Source organism: Dendropsophus ebraccatus, chromosome 14 (genome assembly GCF_027789765.1).
Source record: "Dendropsophus ebraccatus isolate aDenEbr1 chromosome 14, aDenEbr1.pat, whole genome shotgun sequence".
Taxonomy (NCBI): domain Eukaryota; kingdom Metazoa; phylum Chordata; class Amphibia; order Anura; family Hylidae; genus Dendropsophus; species Dendropsophus ebraccatus.
Window position 1 is genome coordinate 39,346,082 of NC_091467.1, and position 22,205 is coordinate 39,368,286.

Here is a 22,205-nt window from a genome sequence, read left to right on the forward strand (position 1 = left end):
GGGTCAATTAAACGCTCAAAATGGCCAGAAAAAGAGAACTTTCATCTGAAACTCGACAGTCTATTCTTGTTCTTAGAAATTAAGGCTATTCCATGCGAGAAATTGCTAAGAAATTGAAGATTTCAGGCTCTAACCAGAGTAGAAAAAGAAGTGGGAGGCCGCAAGAAGCAAGAAGATAAGCACATTAAAGTCTCTAGTTTGAGAAACAGACGCCTCACAGGTCCCCAACTGGCATCTCCATTAAATAGTACCCGCAAAACCCCAGTGTCAACATCTACAGTGAAGAGGCGACTGCGGGATTTTGGGCTTCAGGGCAGAGTGGCAAAGAAAAAGCCATATCTGAGACTGGCCAATAAAAGAAAAAGATTAAGATGGGCAAAAGAACACAGACATTGGACAGAGGAAAATACCAATAAAAGAACAACTAAACCTCTAATATATTACAACATACAAATTTTATTGTTTAAAAATACACTATGATGACAAAATGATCAATAAATACACAATGAACCATGGCTGACAATATGTTAAAAAACGACAAACATACAATGAGGGGGCTGCTGCAGATGGACATAAGTGAATAAATAAATAAATCAATAAATCAAATAGTGGACTAAAGTGCTGAGTATGATACAGAGAGAATAATAAGATAATAGTAAATAAACTGAAAAGTCCTATAAAGAATTCATAAATCTCAAACTGGTATAGAGTCATAGAAGTATCATACCACAAATAATGGAGTCAAAGTGTCCACCGGCGGCCCCCACCCCAACGCACGTTTCGGCGTAGCCTTTTTCAAGGGGTACCTATCTGCTGGAGGGTCACGCTATAAATACCCAAAGTGCTGCTATGTAGCCCAATCATCCACCCGCTCCGCACATGTTTACAATTACCTGCTGGATCAGAGCAATACTTCCGGTAGCGACTCACGTCAGCGCAAATGGCGCGACGTGATGACGTTCATCTGACTAGTCACATGGTACACCAAGTATCATGTGATACCTGTATGACGCGGACGCGCGCCGGTCACGTGGTGCGCACGAACAACGCAACCGCGCGCATGCGCGTCACCCAGGTAAAGAGATGAAAGAAAAAACAAAGTCTGCTGCCATCTACTGGCAAAGCGGACACAAAGCCAGTTTAAAAGAACGTAATGTGATACCATATGACCAGTATAGTATCCCTGAGGGCCATGTACGAATACCAACAATGTATAATGGACAATGGACAATTATACATTGTTGGTATTCGTACATGGCCCTCAGGGATACTATACTGGTCATATGGTATCACATTACGTTCTTTTAAACTGGCTTTGTGTCCGCTTTGCCAGTAGATGGCAGCAGACTTTGTTTTTTCTTTCATCTCTTTACCTGGGTGACGCGCATGCGCGCGGTTGCGTTGTTCGTGCGCACCACGTGACCGGCGCGTATTCGTGCGCACCACGTGACCGGCGCGCGTCCGCGTCATACAGGTATCACATGATACGTGGTGTACCATGTGACTAGTCAGATGAACGTCATCACGTCGCGCCATTTGCGCTGACGTGAGTCGCTACCGGAAGTATTGCTCTGATCCAGCAGGTAATTGTAAACATGTGCGGAGCGGGTGGTTGATTGGGCTACATAGCAGCACTTTGGGTATTTATAGCGTGACCCTCCAGCAGATAGGTACCCCTTGAAAAAGGCTATGCCGAAACGTGCGTTGGGGTGGGGGCCGCCGGTGGACACTTTGACTCCATTATTTGTGGTATGATACTTCTATGACTCTATACCAGTTTGAGATTTATGAATTCTTTATAGGACTTTTCAGTTTATTTACTATTATCTTATTATTCTCTCTGTATCATACTCAGCACTTTAGTCCACTATTTGATTTATTGATTTATTTATTTATTCACTAATGTCCATCTGCAGCAGCCCCCTCATTGTATGTTTGTCGTTTTTTAACATATTGTCAGCCATGGTTCATTGTGTATTTATTGATTATTTTGTCATCATAGTGTATTTTTAAACAATAAAATTTGTATGTTGTAATATATTAGAGGTTCAGTTGTTCTTTTATTGGTATTTAGCTTGCTACTAGAACCCGCAATTCGTAACTTAATACCTATCCCCCATACATTAGAAGACTACTGGTAGTGTCTTGTATGGTGGAGTTCTACAGACTTTACATATGTGGTATTGGACAGAGGAAGACTGGAAAAAGTGTTGTGGACGGATGAATCCAAGTTTGAGGTGTTTGGATTACAAAGAAGAACGTTTGTGAGACACAGAACAAATTAAAAGATGCTGGAAGAATGCCTGACGCCATCTGTTAAGCATGGTGGAGGTAATGTGATGGTCTGGGGTTGCTTTGGTGCTGGTAAGGTGGGAGATTTGTACAGGGTAAAAGGGATTCTGAATAAGGAAGGCTATCACTCAATTTTGCAACGCCATGCCATACCCAGTGGACAGCGCTTGATTGGAGCCAATTTCATCCTACAACAGGACAATGACCCTAAACACACCTCCAAATTGTGCAAGAACTATTTACAGCAGAAGCAGGCAGCTGGTATTCTATCGGTAATGGAGTGGCCAGCGCAGTCACCAGATCTGAACCCCATTGAGCTGTTGTGGGAGCAGCTTTACCGTATGGTACGCCAGAAGTGCCCATCCAACCAATCAAACTTGTGGGAGCTGCTTCTAGAAGTGTGGGGTGCAATTTCTCCAGCTTACCTCAACAGATTAACAGCTAGAATGCCAAAGGTGTGCAATGCTGTAATTGCTGCAAAAGGAGGATTCTTTGACGAAAGCAAAGTTTGATGTAAAAACAATGTTATTTCAAATACAAATCATTATTTCTAACCTTGTCAATGTCTTGACTCTATTTTCTATTCATTTCACAAAGTATGGTGGTGAAGAAGTGTAACTTTTCATGGAAAACACAAAATTGTTTGGGTGACCCCAAACTTTTGAACGGTAGTGTATATGTAAATATACACACACACACCAGATCGGTACCTTGGTCGGAATTATAAAAGATTGGCTACCTAGAAACGCTCTTCAAGTTGCTACTACAACATTTACCAAAACAGTTCCCCAGTCTGCTTGAGATTGCAGGAAAATTATCCATATTTGGAGGTCAAAGATTTAAAAAAGTGTTCCTGTGAACAGTCCAAAATGCAATGTAAAACGAAAAAAAAAAAAAAGTCAGTAAAAAAAAAAAAAAAAGTGAGGTACTCTGCAACTTGAGATGCCACAAATCAGATGCCACAAATCAACGTGTTTTAATTAAAAAATAATAAATATAATAATAATAAAAATGATGATTTATTAATTACATTCGGTAAAAATACCAGCTTAACTACTTATTTCCTTTGTTTTAATTAGTTTCAAATAAATAATTCGCGATTCAATGACTATTGTCATATTATTTAATAAATAAACATAGAGCCGGGTGACTCCAGACTCATTCATTTCATCATTTCCCTGAAAGGGGTCAGGGATTTGATCAAATCCCTGACTTTCTTCAGGGAGATGATGTAACGGTTCTATAATTTCCCTGCAACATATACACAGAAAAGATATACATAAATAAAAGCATAGATCTCAGTAATGCCCAAATCACGTGCATATGGATTACAGACATAAAGACAGCATTAATGCTGAAATGTACAAAGTACATTGAGTGCCTGACCCCACACGTTACTGTACACACAGTAGCTTCATCAAGGAGTAAAATGATATACACAATAAGCCAGTATTTATATTGAAATAACTTACACGTGGAAGAAAAAGCACATGTGCTCCTAATAATACACATGTTCAAATGCGCATGCGCTTGCGGACCTGTGACATGTCAGGTCAGGTGACCCATAGTCTGACATAGAGTGAAATAGGTAAATATAGAGGCTAAAATCATAAGCCAATACGATCATAGACCCAATGGTGAAACGCTGCTGCCATCTAGTGAAAACTGGTACATACTGCTTGGCCAATATTTGCATTTTACCTATTTGTTGTACCTAGTTGGAATCAATGAATGCTGCCCCAAACAAATGAACTAAATAAATCAGTATGCTTATTGAATAAGCCTTAAAGTAGTACACATATCAAATTTGGTAATAAAGTGCACATGCTACAATAATACAAATTAATGTGCTAATGTTTCTTAAATGACAAGATATACACAACAATATATAAATATTGGTACAGCAAACTACAAGTGAACTTACATAAAGTGCAGTGTATCATATAATAAAGTGCGAGTGCTAAAACATAACAATACATAAGTATAAACCCTAATTAAAACCACCAAACTGATAAAAGCTATTGCCCATGAGCTAGGGCAACATAAACATAAATAAAGAATTTGTCAATAACAAATAGACCATAATTATATCATGGCTGACACCAAATCATAGTGATTGGTGGATGACGTACCAGCTCACATCAGAAGTATATGCTACATCGCAATAATGGAGCACTGTTGCCATCTAGTGGAAACTAGGTGAATAACATCATGATAGTACAGCACAAAAACCCAGAAGTGGAGTGCTACTGCCATCTGATGGAAACAAGATGTATTTCACGTCCTTTGCACATTATTGCTCAGCAGCCTACCCAAGAGGTTTAAACAATTATGACAATATAAATCATGAACTCATAAGTAACCATATGAATGGTAGTGATATCTAGTGGAACATATATGCATAAAAAAAAAATTATTGGCAATAAGCCAATTAATGGTGTACTGAAATGTCGTATGGATGATAAGTAGCTGTAGCAATCTGCAAGTGCACCCAAATAACGTGCAATTGCATGTTTGTCAATGAGCTGCTAGTACCAGGCAGGTAATGTGTATAAAAATACCAAAATAATAGACCTGAAATACAGCCACCTAATGACAAACTAATCTTAGGAATAAAATAAAACAAAAGTCTTCATCAGACCATGTCTGACAATGTGCCCATGTAATAGAATAAGAGATAAGATGACTCTCATTCCATCACGCACACAGTATCAATAGTTATACACTGCTACCATCTAGTGGGAGATGTATGTATAATATCACTATGGTCTAACCCATAGTCCTAATAGTAGGGTGCTGCTGCCATCTAGTGGTCGATATTATAAGAGCACATAAAATAAATATTCATCATTAATAGGTAATAATAGCGTCCAAAGCAAGAAATATGAGTTACGACATAGAATAAATCAGCTATAAATATTATATACTTGTATCTATACATCCCTTCAGCTTATTACAAACGTAGCCTATATTTAATGCCGCTGATCTAAAGGATGTAAATTATCCACCCATTGCAATAAAGGATTCAATCGGTATCAATGTGCAAATGATGTCATATCCCTGAGAGTAATCCTGATGACGATAATATGTCAGATCTCTCGCCTGATCTCAAAGAAACCAACAACAGAATCAAATAAAATAAAGTAAAATTCTATAACATGGGCACATTTTCAGACATGGTGTGATGATGACTTTTATTATACCTTTTTTATTTTATTGATAATAGACCTCTATATAAGTGCACGACCGGGCTTTAAGATTGGTTTGTCATTAGGTGATTGTATTTCAGCTGTATATTTTGGTATTTTTATACACATTACCTGTCTGGAACTAGAAGCTTATTGACAAACATGCAATTGAACGTAATTTGGGTGCACTTGCAGATTGCTACAGTTACAGTTTATCCACATGACAGTTCAGTACACCATTTCCATCAGGCACTATGTGGCGGCTTATTGCATATAATATAATATCAGCCATGATATAATAATGACCTATATTTTTGTTGCTCCAGCTCATAGGCAATTGCTTTTCTGTTTTAGTATATGATCTAGGTCTTAGATTATCTGAGTGGTGGCTTTATTAATTAGGGTTCCTACTTCTGTATTGTTGTTTTTGCTTTAGCACTCACGCTTTATGGCTATGTTTACACTACGTATCTTTCCGGCCGTAGTGCGAATCGCGAATATACACACATAGTTTTGAGGTTGATGCGTTCGCTGGAAAGTATACGATATATGCACAATGCACACTACGTATGAGCTTACGGCCGGATCGCATACGGTGCCGTGAAAAATGAACAAGACCATTGTTTGAGGACGGAAATGTTCCAACTCACGGCCGTGGATATCCATGCGGTCCCGTACGGAGTACTTATTTCAGCCAAATTGAACTTGATTTTTAGATCCAAAAGGTTCTGTGTGTTTTATTGGGCTGGGCGTAGATTTCCAAGTAAATGACCTGTTTCAGATCACTTCGAAACAAGCTAGGGAAGCATAACTCTACTAGAGGCGTATGTTCGCGGTTCGCCCGCATGTTCGCAATCCGGCCGCATGTCTATTTTTCCCACAGCCGTACTTTCAGCCGCACATGTATGGCTGCGTACGAACTACGGCCGGGCTCATACGTAGTGTGAACATAGCCTATTATATTATTGCACTTCATGTAAGTGCACTTGTAGTTCGCCGTACCAATATTTATAGTGGTTGAAAAAGCACTATATTGTAATCCGTTTTCTTCTTTTTCCACTTCTTCTTCCAGCTATTCTTCTGCGATTAATACAGCCCGAAGCGCTTTGCGCACAGACTACTTTCAAAATGCGTTTCAAAGCCCTCTGCGGTGACAGATTTGCTAAGTATTTTTGGTTTCAATCATATTTGTCGTTTTTAAGAAATTTACGTTTAAAGACCCCTAATTTCCCTAAAGAAATATAGGCCCATAGGAAATAATGGCCACACAGTAAGGCTGCGTTCACACTACGTATATTTCAGTCAGTATTGTGGTCCTCATATTGCAACCAAAACCAGGAGTGGATTGAAAACACAGAAAGGCTCTGTTCACACAATGTTGAAATTGAGTGGATGGCCGCCATTTAATGGCAAATATTTGCTGTTATTTTAAAACAATGGCTGTTGTATTGAAATAATGGCAGTTATTTACTGTTAAATGGCGGCCATCCACTCAATTTCAACATTGTGTGGACAGAGCCTTTCTGTGTTTTTAATCCACTCCTGGTTTTGGTTGCAATATTGACTGAAATATACTGACTGAAATATACGCAGTGTGAACGCAGCCCTAAACTTGAAGCCCCGTGCCATACGGGAATATCTGTGCCCTAACTTTGCACAACCTCTTAGTCCCTCCTCCCTACCCTCTTCATCATTAGGAATGCTCCAGGCAGATTACCTCTTATTCCCCACCTGCTTAGCTGGCACATGGTCTGGATCGTTAAGGAACTGTGCAATGTTCAGCATGTAGAAAATGTTCCAGTGGCATTCCTAATGATGAAGAGGGTGGGGAGGAGGGACAGAGGAGTGGTGCAAAGTTAGGGCACAGACACTCCCGTGTTGCACGGGCTTCAAATTTAAAAGTATTTTTTTAGGACAATAACTGCATCACTTGCCGAACGGACCACAGGACAGATCTTGGATTAAAAACAGCTATCCGAAAATACAAGCGGTTTGGGGGGAGTCAGATTGTGGGTACAGAGTTGCTTTAACAGTCAATCACAGCACATATGGAAATAGCTGAAATATATTATAATATTCTAAGATCTTGTCAGTCAATGCCTGACAACATCCACACAGTCAAATGTCCAATATTGGCGTATAGAAAATGTAGAAGATGGAAGGTCCTTAACAATTATTTCTCACTGACGTAAGCAAGATTGTCATGGTAACCAAACAATGTTCTTTACCATTATATGGCAGTAAGTCAATGAAGTAGCAGAGGTCAGTCAGTGATGTAGCAGAGGTCAGGCAGTGATGTAGCAGAGCTGACACCCGCATGATACAGCAGAGCTGATACCCAAATAATAGAGCAGAGCTGAGTTAGTGATGTAGCAGAGGTGAGTAAGTGATGAACCAGAGGTGAGTCAAATTAGCTCTTAAAGTTATGGTACTAAACTCGCTTTTAAAGGGGCGGTACCAAAGTCGTTCTTAAAGTGCCAGTATCAAACTCTGTCTTAAAGGGCCTAGGCCACATTCTCTTATAAAGAGACAGTACCAAAGTAACTCTTTAAGGGACGGTACACTCTTAAAGAGACAGTACTAAAGTCTCTTTTTTAAAGGGACAGTATTAAAGTTGTTTTTAAACGGCCAGGGCCAAAGTCACTCTTAAAGGCACAGCACTAAAGTTGCTCTTCAAAGGGTGGTACCTAAGTCGCTTTGAAAGGGACAGTACATGAGTGGTCTTAAAGGGAAAGTACATAGGTCACTCTTAAAGAGTTGGCACCAAAGTTGCTCCTTAAGGGACTGTACCAAAGCCGATCTTAAAGGAACAGAGTAGATGGAGAGCTGGGGCTAGATTATGGAACTGGGAATGGAGCGGCAGGAAGGGATATAACAGTCACTATTGATAAGAGGAAAGGAAATATGGACAAACATATTAAATGTATGTATACAAATGCTAGAAGCCTCACTAATAAAGCTGAGGAATTAGAACTCATAATGGTGGAAGAGAAATATGATATAGTGGGGATAAGCGAGACATGGCTGGATGAGAGCTATGACTGGGCCGTTAATATCCAGGGTTATAGTCTATTCAGAAATGACCATAAAAATAAGAAAGAGGTCTGTTTATATGTTAAATCCTGCCTTAAGCCGATTCTGCGGGAGGATATAAGTGATGATAATGTGTTTCTTTGGATAGAAATAAGGGGAGGGACAAAGAATAATAAAATTTATAAAGAAGTAAATTATAAATCTCCAAGTATAGTGGAAGAATAGAAAATCTCCTTATAAGACAAATAGATGCGGCATCGAAGCAAAGTGAAGTAATTTTTTTCGGGGACTTTAATTACCCAAATATAAACTGGAAAGCAGTAACCTGCAGCTCCAGCAAAGACTGTGGGTTTTTGGAAATAGTAAAAGATAATTACCTTTCCCAACTAATACAGGAACCAACAAGGGGGGGGGGGCACTTCTGGACCTGATTTTAACCAATAGGCCAGACAGAATATCAAAAATAGAAGTGAGTGGTCACCTAGGTAATAGTGACTACAACATAATAAGTTTTCAATTATCCTTCAATAAAATGCACAGTAGAGGGGCTACAAAAACATTAAATTTCAGGAAGGCTAATTTAAAAAAACTAAGAGAGAACCTTGGGGACATAGACTCAGATATTGCCATCAGAAATAAAAGCACACAAGAGAAATGGGACATATTTAAGAGCATCCTGGGTAGATCGTGTGAACGACACATACCATATGGGAATAAAAGTAGTAGAAATACGAGAAAACCAATGTGGCTAACTACATCTGTTAAGAGTGCAATAAATGATACGAAACAAGCATTCAGACTTCTAAAACAAGAAGGTAGTAGGGAAGCATTGAGCAACTATAGACAGAAGAATAAAATGTGTAAAAAAAACAAATAAAAGAAGCAAAAATTTCAACAGAAAGAAGGATTGCAACAGAAATTAAAACAAATCCCAAAATGTTCTTCACCAATATAAATAATAAAAGACTTAAAGGGGTTGTCCAGTGAAATTTTTTTTTCTTTCAAATCAACTGGTTTCAGAAAGTTAAATAGATTTGTAATTTACTTCTATTTAAAAATCTCAAGTCTTTCCATACTTATAAGCTACTATATATCCTGCAGGAAGTGTTGTTTGTTTACATTCAGAAACAGTGCTCTCTACTGACATCTCTGGCGGAGTCAGGAACTGTCCAGCGCAGCAGCAAGTCCCAATAGAAAACCTCTCCTGCTCAGGACAGTTCCTGACTCCGCCAGAGATGTCAGTAGAGAGCACTGTTTCTGAATGTAAACAAACAACACTTCCTGCAGGATATATAGTAGCTTATAAGTATGGGAAGACTTGAGATTTTTAAATAGAAGTAAATTACAAATCTATTTAACTTTCTGATACCAGCTGATTTGAAAGAAATTTTTTTTCCGCTGGACAACCCCTTTAAAGCTGAAAATATTGATCCCCTCAAAAATAATCTGGGTGTAATGGTGGAGGAGGATGAGGAAAAGGCCAATCTACTAAATACATTCTTCTCTACTGTATTCAGTGAGGAAAATCCCTTAACAGACGACATGACAAGGGATAATGTAAATGTCAGCTGCAGCGAATTATCACTCTCCTATCTATCTATCTATCTATCTATCTATCTATCTATCTATCTATCTATCGTCTTACTGATCTACCAATATAGAACAAGTGAGACACGAAATGATGACCCGGTCCTTTCCTGGAATCATCTGTATCTGTGACAAATGCCTTTTCAGTCAAACTAAATCTCTCAGAACACCCTACATTTACACAGCTCTCAGGGTATGCTGGGAGTTGCAGTTTCTGAGAGCACAACCCTGTGTACAGAGGCTCCTGGTGGCTGCAATCTGTGGGTGACAACCATCAGCCTTGAGGTTCCAGCAATACATCTGTCTACACTGTACTACAACTCTCAGCATATCTTGAGGGCTGCAGACTGTCAGTAAATGCTGGGAGTTGTAGTGCCTGCAGCTGTTGTAGTTGAGTCCTAGGTGTATCATACACTGGATGTTTTATGGAAGATCACTATACAGAGTTCTGTGGGGGCTCAGTGAAGGGATACATTATGCTCGGTCTTCCCACATACCTTGTATGTTGCTTTCCCTGGATGCTGAGAAAGCATTTGATTGGGTGGACTGGGGTTTCTTGGAGGAAGTGCTGAGAGGCATAGGATTGGCTAATTATATGTGTGACCGCATAAGGGCGTTGTATCAGGCCCCACAAGCATATAGTAGAATTAATTGATCTCTCAGTGACCCCCTCACTACACATAATGGCAGTGGCGTAGCTACAGTGGTCGCAGGGGTAGCAGTTGCAACCCGGCCCGCCAATCAGAGGGGCCTGGCTGGCCCCCTGCCACTTCCTTACCTTACTAACTTTGTGTAGCAGCTTGCCTCTTGCCACACAGACCTATGGATACATACTGCTGCTACACAGAAAGCGCTGGAGCCAGGTGGGGATCTGAGGTTCCCGCCCCCGGTATGTCTGATACTCTGCCAGGTTGCTCCAGCCTCAGTCTGTAGGGCTGAGGACCCTCACCAGTACCATTACAGTAATCCCTTCCCATCAGAGTAATTTCTGTCTTTCATCACAATTTTTTGTTATATGGGGGCTACTTTACTGTGGGGCAAATTAAACTTTTTGCCCCCCCCCCCCCCCTTCAAAACTGCAGAGTCTGACAGAACAGTGTGTGGCAGCAGCCTAAAACAAAGGCACAACTTTTTCTGGAAGAAGAAATCACCTTGCATCCCAATTCTCTGAGTCCTGTAAATGTTGTATTTTTCTGTGCACTGAGCAGTGTGAGGCCAAATTCACACTGGACGTATCCGCAGCGGATACCTCCCCTGTCACTTCCAATGTGATTACATGTAAGTCCCGGCCCCATTAACCCCCTGTCCCCGGGATGATACATTACCTGTCCCATGATCTGGCCACATCTGAGGCTCCCAGAGATCCCGTGCAGCCAATCAATGACTGCAGCAGGGCCGTGCACTGATTGGCTGGAGATTTGCACCTGAAGTGTTCCCAGCGGACGATTTACATTTGTATATTACTGCACTCCTGGAGGTGTTGGCGGACTTTAGCAATGTCAGCAATCACAAAATAAATTTGTCTAAGAGTGTTGCTATGAATGTCACCTTACCTCAGAGCACACTCGCCTCCCTTAAGGCGCGCTTCCCTTGTTCTCTTTCAAATACCTGGGGGTGAATATTCCTTCTGATTTGTCCAAAACAATTGACCTGAACTTTACTCCGTTACTGGCTGCTTTTGGGGTGGATCTGGCCAAGTGGGACCGTAAAGACTTTTCGTGGATTGGCAGGATCGACATTTTAATAATGCTTTATTTATATAGCGCACACAGTTTCCGCAGCATTTTACCTATCTGTATGTTTTTTGGGTGCGGGAGGAAACTGAAGTACCCGAGGCAACCCACACAAACATGGAGAGAACATACAAACTCTTTGGTTGCCTTTGGTGGGATTTGAACCCAGGACCCCAGCTCTGCAAGACTACAGTGCTAAACCACTGAGCCACCGTGCTTAAAATGAACTTCCTGCCTAGGCTGCTTTACCTTTTTCAAGCGATTCCTGTCATCCTGCCATGCTCTTTCTTCCAGACAGTGCAGAGACTATTCTCTAAATACATCTGGATGAGATTGCGCCCGCGCTTGGATAGATCCACCTTGACTCTAGCTAAGAGCTAACTAACATTACCTACAACTGAGACATTTCTACCTCTCTACTATAACTAGCCTGCTCTTGCACAAGGATCTCTTTCCCTTTGAGGAGCTATGTGTGCAATCCCCCCGAGGCACACGGTATCTCTTATCGTCCTACGGCAGCACAAAGACACAATGGTATTTTCCTCATCCTGCCAGGCAGAAGGAACAACATGATTAATCAATTAAACATAATTAACTAATTGACTGCATCTAAAAAAGAGACCCAGAGACCACACAAGCTGTGTTTTGTTTCTTCTGTAGGCAGGAGGAATCAAGCTCGTCCCTCGTCCTATCATCTAAAGCAGTGGCAGTGCTGGCAGTGTTTCTGTACGGCCTGTTATTTCCCCGATCTCCTGTCAGATTACCTGATTAGTTGAGTTGTCCTGGCCACGGCCTGGTGACCGGGAAGGTCATTGGCTCATTGGCTCTATCTATGGCTTCCGTATGACTTCCGTTGGGCTGTCCGCTGGTGGGAGTTTTTTATGCAAGGCAGCTCCCGTGCGACCTGTCTACTTCAGGAATCAAGCGCTCTTCTGCATGCGCGGCCGCTATGTTGGTTGGGACGGAAGTTAGGAGCACCGATTCCCAGGACCTGCACGTCCTGGCGGAGTGTGTCATTGGGCAGAAGTTGTCATCAGGTACCGCGCAGGCACAGTCGGTATTCCGGTCTGCACCTGCGTCAGAGCATTCCCGGGTTTTTTGCAGTATATCTCCTGGCATGCTAGCGGTCAGACCTACCCAGCACTCTGCCAGGAATGCTCTGTATTGGGTAACAAGATACAGTCTGCTGCATTGTACAGCTTATGTATGTTGCCCTTGTTGTTACTGTTGCTGCATCTGTTCTCCCTTATTTATATACTTGCAGATGGCTTCTCCTAATGGCTCAGGGAAACGAAGATGCACATCTAAACACAGGCTTTGTGCCAGATGCAACCAGCCCTTACCTGATGAGACTTCAGCTAATATTTGTGATGACTGTGCTCTGCCTAAAGAGGGCTGCAGTTTCCAGTCTGAAGGTCAGGACCTCTTTGGATGATTCAGATCCAAAATTTCTGATGTCTTTAATGAAGCCTCTGCACGCAAATCTGTACAAAAGCATAAAGGGGAGAAAGTTCATGCCTCTTCATCTGAAGCTGAGCATGTCGTCTTATCTGAAGGAGAGGTGGTGTCATCCTCAGACGAATCAGATACTGGTGCTCCAGAAAAAATTTTTCTTTTTAAGAAAGAAGCAGCTAGCACTTTAATAAAATCTGTCAAGTGAACCTTGGAAGTGGAACCCTCTTCTAGTGGGTTGCATAAAAAAGAAAACACCCCCAAAAAAAAAAAAAATGCAACAGCTCACCGCAACGGCAAGATACAGACCCACTACAGACATGAAAATAGTTAAAAGCAGCCCCCCACAACTGCCAAAAAAACCTTCCACAAAAATAATGAGGCTCCTGGTTACCATTTGAAAATGGTGTAAACTACCTCACCACATTACGGTGGCCTCATACACGGGGCAGTCCTACACTGTACTATGGCCTCTCCATGGCATGAAAAACGCCTATGCCTTTTTTATTTTTCAGTCACTCCACACCAAGTTTTGCCTTCTCATGATCTCCTTAAAGAACTCATGGAGATGGACTGGTCCAAACCAGAGAAAAAGCCTGAAGCCAGTCCCAGGTTATAAGCGGTCTACAAATTAGACCCTAAGGGGGAGATTTATGAACAGGGCCGGCCTTAGGGTAGATGGCGCCCTGTGCGAAACTTTCTTTCGGTGCCCCCCCCCCCCCTTGATGCCTCCTAATAGTGACATAGACTAAATCCCACAGCCTCCCACCCCTCCAGACAACCCCCACAATCAAACCAGGCTGAGGTTGAAGGATTTAGATATGATAGACTACTGTAAATCCTACTACAACGAGCACTACCCCTAACCCCTAAACACCCTAAACCACCCGACTCCCGATAAAGGTGCTTACCAGCACACAGGGGGACAGGTGTCTCCGCGGCTGGCCGTGACCTTCCTGATTAGCGCTCCTGCAGACAATTGTACACAGGGGCTTAGCTAGGGGTTCAGCCTAGGGGAGGGGTGAGCGAGTCTGTGTGGGCCCCTAAATGATTATGTTACCCATAGGGAACATAAGCAGGTTACAATATCTATCTATCTATCTATCTATCTATCTATCTATCTTCTATGTATCTACCTATCTATCTATCTATCTATCTATCTATCTATCTATCTATCTATCTGGGTGACCTCCATTGTACTGACTAATATACAAGATGCTGGAAAGCTGGGTGACCTCCATTATACTGGGGGCTTGTCGACAGGGGGCGGAGCTTACCGGCATATACCCGGAACATTCATTTGCCGAGTCACTGGCCTGGGGAGCGCCTTCCTACTGGCTGCACATCAAGCTTAGAAATAGAAATCTCTAAGCTAGATGTGCTGTGTTTCTGCAGGAGCGCCCCAAAGCACCCAGCCTGGGAGGAGGGGAGGCGGCCAGCTGGGGGGCGCTCCGGAAGACACAAAGCACATGTAACTTAGAGATTCCTTTGTCTAAGTTATATGTGCAGCTCTCTGTCTGCCAGAGCGCCCTCCAGATGGCCAGGAGTGATGCGCCTTGTGCAATTGCACAGGTCGCACACTCCAAAGGCCGGCCCTGTTTATGAAAGGGTGAAAATATACACCTGGTGTAAAATGCCCACAGCAACAAATCACAGCTCAGCTTTCAGCTCTGGCAGAATATAAGAGGATCTGTGATTGGTTGCTCTGGGCAGTTTACACCAGATATATATTTACACCCTTTGATAAATTTCTCCCTAAGTGTGGTGGACTTGGCGGTAACCCGCCTATCTAAAAAATCTGCCATCCCCATGGAAGAACTAAAGCGGCTATGGCTACAGTCCCTGTTGCTTTAAGAGTATGGATTAGCCAGCTGGCCAGGGATATCTCCTCTAGGGTGCCAAGGGAAGACCTCTTGAAAGATATTCCTGAGATCAAAAAGGCCTCTGATTTCCTGGCGTAATTTCCTTTAGATACTCTCAAGCTGAGTTCCAAAACAATGGCGATGTCAGCTACAGCAAGAAGAGCGGTATGGATTAAAAATGGGCAGGTGATCTCTCTTCCAAAAATTACTTTTGCTCCCTACCCTTCCAGACAGAGAGTGTGTTTGGACCCCAGCTGGATAAAATTTGGGACTCTATAAGCAAAATTAAGGGTTCAGCTTTTCCGCAATCTTCTAAACCAAAGAGGTTTAGGCCCTTTCGTAGACAGACCCATAGGTCGCCAGCAAGCTGGAGAACCTGGCCACAGAGAAACCAGGGTAATTTTAAGGTTAAGGGAGAGTCCAATACCTTTTCCTTCAGAAAGAAGCAATTTTCCGACAATAAAGACCAAAAGGCATGATTGCCAGGCTTTCTAACCCTCCGGTAGGAGGCAGGCTTTCCCATTTTGCTGCTGCATGGTTTGCCACCACCACGGTGCCCAAAAAAGAGGGGTCCTGGAGACTGGTCAAAGATCTGTTTTTCCTCAACAAATTCATCTTTCCTCAACAAATTCACTTCAAAATGGAGAACATTAAATCTGTGACAACTTTTCTTCAGCAAGACGACTTCGGTGCCACGCTGGACCTAAAGGACGCGTACTTGCATATACCAATCCTGCATTCTCACCGCAGGTTTCTGAAAGTGGCAATTTCTCAGGGGAAGAAAATACTATATCTGCAGTTCACATGCCTTCCCTTCGGCCTTTACACCTCCCCAAGGGTATTCACCAAGATGATTGTAGTATTATCAGCAGCCTTCAGACTCCAGGGAGTCTTTATAGTCCCCTACCTCCACGACTGGTTCATCAAGGCGTCATCATGAGAAAAGCTGCTTCAATACATCCAGATGACCATACGGATGTTGGAATTCCACGGTTTCATCCTGAATCTTCAGAAGTCGTATCTGGTTTCCTCGAAGACTTGTCGGTTTCTGGATTGACTCGTCAGCAATGAGACTATTCCTGACAGAGAAGAGAGTGTTAAAGCTTTGCACAGAGGTCTAGACTAGAGGGCTCAGCATGACCATGTGTTATATACATCACTGCAGGAGTTGTATATAGAAGAAATAGAAGCACCAGCATGTCCCTGTGTTATTTATATCACTGCATGAGCTGTATATAGGAGAACTAGAGGCTCTATATACAGCTCTGTATACAGCTCCTGCAGTGATATATATATAACACATAGACATGCTGGTGCTTCTAGTTCTCCTATATACAGCTCCTGCAGTGATTGATTGATTGATAGATCGATAGATATTTCTATCTATCACTGCAAGAGCTGTATATAGGAGAACTATAGATCTTAGTATGTCTATGTGTTATATATATCACAGACAGGAGCTGTATATAGGAGAACTATAGGTCTCAGCATGTCCATGTATTGTATATATCACTGCAGGAGCTGTATACAGGAGAACTAAAGCTTCTAGTTCTCCTGTATACAGCTAATGCTATGTGTATTTAACATGGACATGCTGGATCTTCTAGTTCTCCTGTATACAACTCCTGTCTGTGATATATACAACATGGACATGCTGGGGCTTCTAGTTTTCTCCAGTATATAGCTTCTGTAATGTGACACCCGCAGAGATCAGGAGATACAGGAGGAGAAAGATATGCAGCAGCCGCAAATCTTTCCTCGCCTGTATCTCCATGATTTGTTCCTCAAAGGGGCCCACTGAGGCTCTGTCGCCCAAGGGCCCACAAAAACCTGGAGCCAGCCCTGCCAAGGTGCACCGCATCTGTGTGCATTTCCACAAGTCAACCAGTTAAACTAACCCCAACTGCTACAGTCAAATTCAAAGTCAAATTCAAACTCAAAACAATGGTGGGGGGAGAAGTGGGGAGTCACATGATGCAGGGAATGTAACCCCAACTGCTAGAGTCAAATTCATAGTCAAATTCAATTTACCTTCCTTGTCTTTTCCATTTTGAACCATATTATCTGTGGATGACATCTTATCTTAGAGGTGTCCTCTGCCATCCTTTCACCAGTACCTTCTACCTTTTTTCAATGTTGTAGCCGTTTGGAAGGCGGGATTGACCAGGCCTTTCACCAGTAGCTTCTATCCTTCCTTGGATGTTGTAGTAGCCTTTTTGAAGACAGGATTGACCGAGCCTTTCAACAGTAGTTTCTATCCTTCCTTGGATGTTGTTGTAGCCTTTTTGAAGGCAGGATTGACCAGGCCTTTCACCGGTACCGTCTACCTTCCTTGAATGTTGTAGCCTTTTCGAAGGCAGGATTGACCAGGCCCTGGTGCAAAAGCTGAAAATGTATTTCCCATCTGACACCACTAGCGCCAGAGGACGTAGTTCTGTGGGCCGAGGAGCAGTAGAGCACGCAGCTTGTCAAGGGGCTGGGGAACACTCTCCAAGGCCTTTGATAGTTTCATGGCACCCCAGCAAGACTATGTCAACCGTCCCCAGTCTAGACAGAGTAGGGGGGAAGCCTTCAGGAAGATGTTGTGAGAGTACCTTGATGACCATACCAACGTCCTTACCCATCACTCTGCTTCCTACAACTACTGCGTTTCAAAGCTGGATACGTGGCCCGAACTGGCACTTTACGCCTTGGAGGTGCTGGCTTGCCCTGCCGTTAGTGTGTTGTTAGAGCGGGTCTTCAGTGCAGCTGGTGCCATCATCACCGATAAGCGCACCCACCTGTCAACTGACAGCGCTGACAGGTTGACGTTTATAAAAATGAACAAAGCCTGGATTTCTCCTGAATTCAACCCACCATGGGGAAAGCAGCTCAACATGAAGATTCTTGGTATCTCCTCTCCTCCTCCTCTTCCTTCAATTCTCAGCCAACTGCCAAGTCTTCTTCCGCCATGCAGGGTCTGGCCTAATTATTGGGAGGCTCAATTGCTTCCTCACTCACTTCTAATGGTTCTCTGTGTCCTCATTGCCATGCTCTGACGTCTCACTACGTCTGCGGAGGAGCGGGACTGGTTGCCGGGGGCCCGCCGATCGCGCCCCCGCCAGCTGTTTTATATTATTTCTTTTGGTTTGGCCGTGGCCGGGGCCTGACCAGCTGGCCTAGCCAGTTAGCTGTCAGCACCCGGGTTCATGTCCACTAAATATCCCAGCCCCTGGACTCACTCCAATTATTGGGTGGGCTCACTTGCTTCCTCACTCACTCTTAATGGTTCTCTGTGTGCTCAATGCCATGCAGTGTCTGGCCTAATTTCTGGGAGGCTCACTTGCTTCCTCACTCACTTTCAATGGTTCTCTGTGTGCTCACTGCCATGCTAGGTCTGGTATAATTTTTGGAAGGCTGACTGGCTACCGCTTCTACCTTGTTCACTCTGTCCTCACCGCCATGCTGTGTCAGGCTAAATTTTTGGCTGTTTCATGATATGCTACCTCTGTTTTAATGGTTTCCTGTGTTCTCACTGCCATGCTGTATCAGGCTGAGTTTTTGGGTGGTCCATATGCCTACCTCTGTTTTAACCAGGCTGTTGCACAGAATTAGGCATAATGTGCCATTAGGCAGCCTCAAAGGCATGCAAACATGCTGCCCCTGCTGTTTACTGTCCATTTCCGTTGTGTTTCCATCAATTTCTGAGGTTGACAGGTTTTCACACGACCTTCCCTCTACCGAACTTGGGTCCCCTGCAAAAATGCTTGAGTGTCCCATTGACTTCAATGGGGTTCGTTACTCGAAACGATTACTCGAGTATCGGGAGATATTCGTCTCAAGTAATGAGCACCCGAGCAGTTTAGTACTCGCTCATCACTAGTCCTGATCCAATCCAACTATCTGACAACTGTGTTCTACTTAAACAAGCAGGAGGGGACCAGATCAGTCCCTCTGACGGAATAATGTCACCAACTCATGTCTTGGGCGGAAGAACACTTAATGGATCTTAAGGTCATTCACATCAAGGGAGACCTCAATGTCACAGCCGACACCAAGTACAACAGGTGGAATGGAGCCTTCATACAGAATCCTTTCGACTGGGTCACCTGAAGGTGTGGGATGCCAGATGTAGATGTCATGGCGACGAGACAACAGGAAAGTTGTCAAGTTCTGTTCCATCTATCGGGCAGATGCCCCTGATGTTTTAGATGGCCTGTCCTGCGACTGGAGCAATCAGCTGATTTATGTCTTTCATCCTTTGCCTCATATACCCAGGGTGCTCAAGAACATTCAGGAGGAGGATGTCAGAGCCATTTCGGTAATCCCCTTTTGGCCCAGGAGGGCTTGGTTTCCGCTCGTATTAGAGCTATCGAGGGGGACCTATGCAGAGATCCCTCTCCGCCCGGACCTTCTTTCACAGAGAGGCCTATTCCATCCGGCTCTATAACACCTACATCTCACAGCTTGGAGTTTGACCGTCTTGCCTTAAGTCAAAGAGGCTTTGCCGAAGATGTTATCGATCTGCGGGAATCATCCAGAAAACCAGCTATGATCAAGGTCTATGACAAAATCCTTAAAGTTTTCAAGTCATGGTGTGTTTGCCAAGCTGTTACTTACAGACGTGCTTAAATTCCTGCAGAAAGGTTATGCGAGAGGATTAATTAAAGTTCAACAATCTCAAGGTGCATTTCTCTGCAGTCAATTTCCTCTTCGAGGGTAAATTCTCGAACCAGACGCTTACCTGTAGATTCTTCAAAGCTGTCAAGAACCTCAGACCTCCAGTAAAGAGTCCGATAGCGTCTTGGGATCTAGCTCGGGTGCCATATCCACCAGTCCCTTTGAACTATTGCAGGAAGCATCCCTGAAATTCCTTTAATTAAAGACTTTATTTCTTGTAACCATTGTCTCAGCTGAAAGGGTTGGCGAGATCCAGGCGCTCTTTTATAAGGAACCTTCCCTTGTTGTCAACCAGGAGGGTCTGCTGCTAAGAACCAGACCAGGGTTTCTTCCAAGATCTCTTCATCAGCTAATGTGAACCAGTAAATCTTCCTTCCTTCCCTGTTTGAAAACCCAAAAGGAGCAGAGCAGGAAAAGCTCCAACTCCTAGATGTCAAAGCAAGCGGTACTTACCTACATTAATCGTTCAAGCAGCTTCTGTTCTTTAGATTCCTTGTTTCTTCAGTTTCAAGGGCCCAATAAAGAAAAAGCTGCATCCAAGGCCTCCTTGTCCTGTTGGACCAAAGATGCCATCGCGTAGTGTTACACCAAACAAGGTCTTCCTCTGCCAGTGGGCATTAAGGGGCACTTTACACAATCTACTTCAGCATCCTGGGCCGAACTGCCCCAGGTCTCATTGGATCAAATCTGTCATGCTGCAACATGGGCTTCTTCATCTACCTTTGTGAAGCATTATCACTTGGATGTCATCTCCAATAGCAGAGTGTCCTTTGGCAGAAAAGTGCTGCAAATGGCATCTTCAAGTTAAATACCCCCCCCCCCTTTGAGTTTACTGCTTTGCTTTCCCTTTTCTCCTTGTGCTGCCGTAGGATGATATAAAAAAAGTCAAAATTTATTCTTTTTATAAGTCCATAGGCAGCACAACATCCCGCCCTAATAAATTGTGTGTTATTGCTGCAAACGTACACGGCTTGTACACTCTGGGTCTCTTTTATGAGGTGCAGTCAATTAGTTAATTATGTTTAATTTAATTAATCATGTTGTTCCTTCTGCCTGGCAGGATGAGGAAACTAAGTTAACCCTTATGTCTTTGTGCTAAGAAATTTCGGTAAGTAAATTTTTACTTTATATGCTGTTAAACTCCCCGAAGAGATCACACAGAGTACCCTTCTAGTTGGGATGGGAGAGGGAACTCAACCGCACTTTTACAGAAGAGGACTGGGATAAGGCATTTTTGCTTTGTCACAAGTCCTCCGTCTCCAGCAGAGCTCAGGAAACAAACTATAAAATAATGTCTAAATGGTATAGGGTTCCTGCTCTACTCCACACACTTTATTCTAACGTCCCTGATACCTGCTGGAGATGTGGGCTGGCATGAGGCTCCATGACCCATATTTGGTGGAGTTGTACTCACTTACAAGGTTTTTGGTTAGCTGTGGTCCATGTAACATGTAAAATCCCGGGAGTAGCAGTACCTAACGATCCCTCCTCCCTGCTACTTTCTATGTTATCTGGCCCACTCTCAAAACTGAGGAAAAGCCTTATTAAGTTCCTACTCCTAGCAGCCCGTTCAGTTATACCTCGTAGATGGAAAACAGATGCCTTCCCTTCAGTTTCTAATTGGTTTGCAGAGGTACTTTATTTGCATAGGATGAAGGAAATGCGTGCAGAACTGCACAACAGGGTGAAACCTACAACTATTTTGTGGCTGCCTTGGGTGACCTTTATGGAAACCCCGGAGTATAAGTCTTACTAAGTGCCTTGCTCATCGTGAGGGGCTGTATTGCCTCATCCCCTAAACTAAAATAATTTGTAAAAAGGATAAAGAATGCTGATTTCAAATCTGTAATTTCTATCTTTCTACTCTTTCCTATTTCGCCGCTGTAAGGCCATGTTCACACAATGTAAGTTGTGTATTAATCACGGCCGTTGCTGCCGATCTGCAACAACGACCATGATAAATAGACAACTTACATGCACTGCAGTTACAGGGAATCCCGGCTGGAGTGTATACACATAGTAATCACTCTAGCCGGGATCGCTAGCGGCCGTACAAAAACCTGACATGTCAGTTTTGTGCAGCCGCACATTGCTGACAGGTCTCACAATGGAGAGTGTGGCTCCGGCCGGGATGATCTTCACTGATACCAGCTGTTCTGTGACCCGGCCAGGTCACAGAACGGCCGGTGTCATATGCCATGTGAACATGGCCTAAGCCTGCAAACTGGGCATGTTAATGTATAGAGAGGGCTACTTAGCTCAAGAGTATAGTGGAGACGACAACTTAAGGCCCTATTACACGGAATGATTATCGGCCGTTACGGACGATAAAGTCCTGTGTAATAGAACACAACATGTTGAAAGACAAACGACTCATATAGCAGTAATCTGCTGCCATC

General features: G+C 43.2%; 1 protein-coding gene across 2 annotated transcripts in view; it reads right to left on the reverse strand.

Moving 5' to 3' along the window:
• USP36 (ubiquitin specific peptidase 36) overlaps positions 1-12,718 on the reverse strand; it is a 224,882-nt gene extending 212,164 nt beyond the window's left edge. The window contains exon 1 of one of the 2 annotated variants that reach the window (XM_069951540.1): positions 12,598-12,718. The gene's annotated coding sequence lies outside the window, so the exon portion shown is untranslated. The remainder of the gene's footprint in view (positions 1-12,597) is intronic. The other variant, XM_069951541.1, reaches the window with a different exon arrangement.
• Positions 12,719-22,205: the final 9,487 nt, after the last annotated feature.